This window comes from Manacus vitellinus, unplaced genomic scaffold, assembly GCF_001715985.3.
Source record: "Manacus vitellinus isolate BGI_N305 unplaced genomic scaffold, ASM171598v3 scaffold_32_pilon, whole genome shotgun sequence".
Classification (NCBI taxonomy): domain Eukaryota; kingdom Metazoa; phylum Chordata; class Aves; order Passeriformes; family Pipridae; genus Manacus; species Manacus vitellinus.
The window spans coordinates 2,811,628-2,816,518 of NW_021940460.1; the positions used below are offsets into that span (position 1 = coordinate 2,811,628).

The 4,891-nt window shown below is 58.8% G+C and overlaps 1 non-coding gene across 1 annotated transcript; it reads left to right on the plus strand.

Annotated features, from left to right (window-relative positions):
* Nucleotides 1–1,701, plus strand: LOC103759495. The gene is made up of 3 exons (XR_003915944.1): nucleotides 1–34; nucleotides 220–273; nucleotides 1,307–1,701. It is a non-coding gene; the product is annotated as an uncharacterized LOC103759495 (transcript).
* The last annotated feature ends 3,190 nt before the right edge of the window (nucleotides 1,702–4,891 follow it).

A 4,891-nucleotide genomic window follows, 5' to 3' on the forward strand; every position in this document is an offset into this window, starting at 1 on the left:
GAGGACAGCTGGGTCTCCAAGTGGCAGAGGATCAGTGAGTATTTTGGGAGCCACAGGTCCCTGATCCCCAGCAGACCCTTCTCAGGGACAGTGGGTTGGTTGGGCTGTGGAGAGGGTTCTGCCCCACGATGTCCCCTCCAGTGAAGGGACATCTGCACAGGTGTCCCTTCCCACCTGGCTGCTGCTACGTGGGGTAAGTCGGTGTTTTCTTCCCCCCAGGTACCTTCAAGCCAGGTGTCTATGCAGTGTCCGTGACCGGCCGCCTGCCCCAAGGTACCTGTGAGATGGACTCAGGGTTTGGGGGTTTGGTGAACACTGTGGACAGGGATCATGCCATGTGGGTGATGGGATCAGCAGGGTGGGAAGGGATCAGCAAAGTGGGAAGAGATCAGCAGGGTGACTGCAAGAATGTGCTGGACTGGGGAAGGGGCTTCAGGGTTCTGCACTGTGGCTGCCAGAAGCTGATATGAAGATGCTGCTGGCTAAAACCAGCTATCAGAGGGATAAACCGGGATTAAAGGGTGACTCTGGAAAGTGATCTCGTCTCCAGTGGTTCAGCTCTAGGGAAACACAGAAGTTTGTCCATAGAAAAGAGTTTTGCAGGATGGGGTGCTGTTAAGGCAATCCTGGTGAGCAGGTGCCCCTTCCTGTCCTCCTGCACCAAGGGCTCGTGCCATGGGGGGCTTTGTGTGTTTGTAAATGGAGTGGAGGGCACAGAGGATTTGCCCTATCTCTGGAATGCAGAAATGGCATCATCCCTCTAGCTGAGCCCCTGCCCAGTCCCCAGAGCAGACTCCTGACCAGGAGTGAATCCTGAATCCCCAGGGGGAAAGCTGTGCCAGTATCTGGGATCCCAGGCTCCTTATTTCTCACCTGAGCTCTGCATTGGGAAGGAGCTGGAACATCACAGGGCTGGAAGCCGAGGCCTGCTGGCACAACCCAGGCACATCTGAAATACCCAGGGATAGGGTTTAGGTTGGATCTTAAGAAAAGGTTCTCTCCCCAGAGGGTGGTTGGGCACTGACCAGGCTCCCCAGGGCAGTGGGCACAGCCCCAAGGCTGCCAGAGCTCAGGGAGGGTTTGGACAACACTCTCAGGGACAGGGTGTGATTCTTGGGGTGTCTGTGCAGGGCCAGGAGTTGGACTCAGTGATCCTTGTGGGTCCCTTCCAGCTCGGGATATTCCATGATTCTGTGAAATAAAGAAGATTGTCCAGATCTTGATCTCTACGTGACAGAGCCACCAGATTTTTCCAGGGCTCCCCATCCCACGAGAACACTGACCTGTGTTTGTCTCCTTGCTGCAGGGATCGTCCGAGAGCTGAAGAGCCGTGGTGTGGCCTACAAATCCCGGGACACAGCCATAAAAACCTAAAGGGCTCTTGTGCTGCCTGGAGGATCCTGGTGCTCCAAATCCTCTTAGCTTTACCCTGCAGGGAAGCGAGGCTGGACTCGGGGTGTGCTGGCTCAGCTCCCCTCCCTCGGTACCTCCGGACTCCGCCGCCCCACGCTCTGCCCACACAGACCAGAGACCTTTATTTGAGCCTTGACAGGGGGGAGGGTGTGAGTAGGGCTGGGGGAGGGTGTTTAATCGTGTTGCACAAGTTTTTTAAAGTTGGTGTGGGAAAGAGGGAATTTGGGATCTAGCTGTGTAAATAGTTCAATAAATCCCACTGCCTGGCCAGGGCTGGGTCCAGCTGTTGCTCAGTCACTGGTTTCACCGCTGCAGGAAGCGGGTGGTGGTGTGTGGGGGGGTCTGTCACTCGCCCCCCTGCCTGTGCCAGACTGTTTGGAGCCAGTGGTTGTGTCACTGCTTGTGCCACAGGCCACATTCCTGCCTCGAGAGGGAGATCCTGCCCTGGGCTTGCTGGAGTGTTCCCTGTGGGAACAGGCCATCCCCCCGTGCAGCTCCAGGCTGGATGGAGCAGGTATGGTGGTGTTCAGTGTTTCATGTGGAGGTGTTTTCCTGGAGGTCACAATGCCCTGGGCCTGCAGGTTGTTATACAAGGGACATGGTAGCAGGATGGACCTTCCAGGACCTTCCACTGGCTGTTGCTGATCTCCAGGGCAGGCAGAGTGGGATGAGCCTTTTGCTGGTGTGGTTGGGAGGCAGCAGGTCTTGCAGAGGGGAGAGATGGGCAAGCAGGGATGGGAACACCATCCAGCCTCGTATTTCTAGAGATCTGACTGTTTCAAGTGTCAGCTTAATGTCTACTCCACATGGGCTCCTGAGGGATTCACCCTCCTTAGCTGACGGCTCTTGTTTGATTTGTTTTGTTCCAGTTCAGCAGCAGCCACTGATCATGAAGGGCTGAGTCCTTCATCAGTAGCTCTGTGAAATAATCATTTTTTTTTTTCTGACATAATCCTGGAGCTGAAAAGCTCAGTTATTGTTTCCTGTAGACAAGCAGTGGAAAACCAATACAGCCTGAAAACTACAGGCTGCCTGCAGCACAGGGAGTGCAGGGCTGGCTGGGGAATGACACTGCCAGAGGTAGGGAGGTGACAGCTCTGTCCTGCTCTGGTTTGTAGAGCTGGGCCCAAAAAACAAGTCCCAAGTGCTCCAGGTCAGCCAGAGCATGGCCTCCAGCAGGGTTTTGGAGCAGATGTGGTGGGAGAAGCCTGGAGCAACGGGGGCTGGAGGGGACTGCAGAGAAAAGCCCCTCAAACCACGGTCCTCTTGGGCCCTTGCAGATGTGATCTGCTGTCAGGAGTATTGGCTCAGTGCAGAGCAGGGCCAAGTCACATTGTCTCTGGGCTCCAGAAAATGCCTCCAGGTGCAGATCACCTTTTGTGGGATGCCCTGGGCTGGGGGTCAGACTCTCCTCTTGGCAAGACAGAGCAGCAGGGTCAGTTCCTTGGGAGAGGAGGGAGTTGACCGTGACTTTCACACATCCCTGGTGAACTCAAAGCCCTTGACTTGCCTGATAGCCTCCAGGCTTGCTGGGTTGCAGAGTCTGGGCAGGAGATGTACCTTGGGAATTCCCAGTAGGTCAGGTCTGTGGGAGAGAGGAGTGACTGCCCTGGGAGCCCAGGGCATGACTGCACGGGATGCTCAGGTTCAGGCATTCTGGGCATGGCCCTCTGGGCTCTGGAGGGCACTTTCTGACCAGCTGTGCCATGAGGAGCACGGGGTGAGCTGGGATCCCCCGGGTGTGTTCATCCCTGTGGAATGGTTTGGGAAAGCTGCAGCCGGTGCTGTCTGGACAGCCGTGCCGAGAGCTGACAGGTTCAGGGTGGGATGGTCAGGGAGGATGAGGTGGGCGGCTCTTCCTCCAGCTGGATGGCGATGGGTCTGGGGAGTTTTGGCTCCAGCCAGGGTGGGAGGATGCTGGGGATGGCGGAGCTCACCCGCCCTGCCGTGCCCGGCCCGGGAAGCCTCACGCTGGCAGTGCCACGGGGTGGCAGCACGGCCTTGTGCAGCGGGGCTGGAGCCCGGCGTGGGCTCCGGGAGCTGCTGGAGATGCACCGAGGCACAATCTCCATTTTCTGCCGTGTTTCACAGTGCCTTTCCCTACTGCCTTTCCAGGATGTGTCCCACTTCCCTGGCTTCAGGGAATGGTCATGCTGCAGCTGCTCCAAGGCTGGAGGACCCTCGTCCCCTTGTCCCTTGTCCCTGTGGTGCAGAGGAGGTGACAAGAGGGCTCTGCACAGCACCCTGGGCAGGGTGGGCTTGTTTGGCTGGGGTTGGGTGTGGGGCTGCAGGCACCGTGGCTCTCACCTCCCTTCCTGGGAAGCTGCAGTCACTGCCAGGGCTGGGAACTTTGCTTAGGGAATCGGCCCCAGGGAGCAGTGTGCACTGTCACTGTGCCTCTCGGGGAAGCTGAGGGGGGTTCTAACCCCACAGGGAGCTCACTCCTTCTAGGAAGCCCCAACTGCTGCAGGATATGGAGAGTTAAGACCGGCAGGAGCCACCGTGCAGGTGCAACAGAGCCAGAGCAGCGAGGGAAACGGGCTGAACGTGGTGGTCTTTGAGGGAGCCGCAGCCCCCCTGCCTGCAGCAGCTCACAGCCCTTCCAAGAACGCGGTGCCTCCCCTCAGGCTCCGTGAGCCTCTTCCCTGCGCGCTCCCGGGCGCACCCACACAGCAGCACATCTCAGCCCACGCTGCCCCAGTGATTCATCGCTCCCGGGGCTGAGCGTTGGACCTCTGCAAAGCTCTCAAAATGAGTGTTTCAGCCAGACTCCAGCCCCGGAGCTGCTTTGCAGCCGCAAAAAAAGCAAATGGACGTGGAGCTTTATTCGCCGGGAAAAGTAGGGCAGGGAGGTCTCACGTTGAAGAAACTGGAGGAAAAATGTGCGGCGGTGCCTGGGTGGGAATGGGGAGAGGAAGCGTCAACGGGCAGGAGCTGGAGATCTGAGGCAATTTAAGGCGGCTCCTCCCCCTGCACCAAATGACGCTCAAATATTTCAGCCAGGCCTGAAAATCCTGCAGGTTTGGCATCCCGAGGAGCCTGGCAGCTCCGGGGCGGCGGGGCCGGGGCAGGAAGCACGAGCCGGTGGATTTTCTCGGAGCGGGTTTTGAGAAGCGATACCCGGCTCCCCCTCCGGGCGAGAAAAGTGACTTTCCAAACCGCAGAGCGCTCGGCGCCTCTGCACGAGGCAGCTGCCGGGAAATGCCCGCGGGCAGAGCCACCCCCACCTGCACAGGGGCCCCTCCGCGTGTCCCCTCGGGGACGGGGACCTGCCCACGCCCGGGGTGAGGGCAGCTCAGTGGCCTTGGGCCTGTGGCTTGGGCCACCTGGGCTTCAGGTGAAGGGGGACGTGTGTGAGAGTGTGTTGGGCTCTGCCAAGGGGGGCTGTGGCCGAGCCGGGGTGAGCCCCCCCACTCTGCCCCCGTGGATGCTGAGGGAGAGATGCAGTGTGGCACCAGCATCACAGAATTGTGGGATG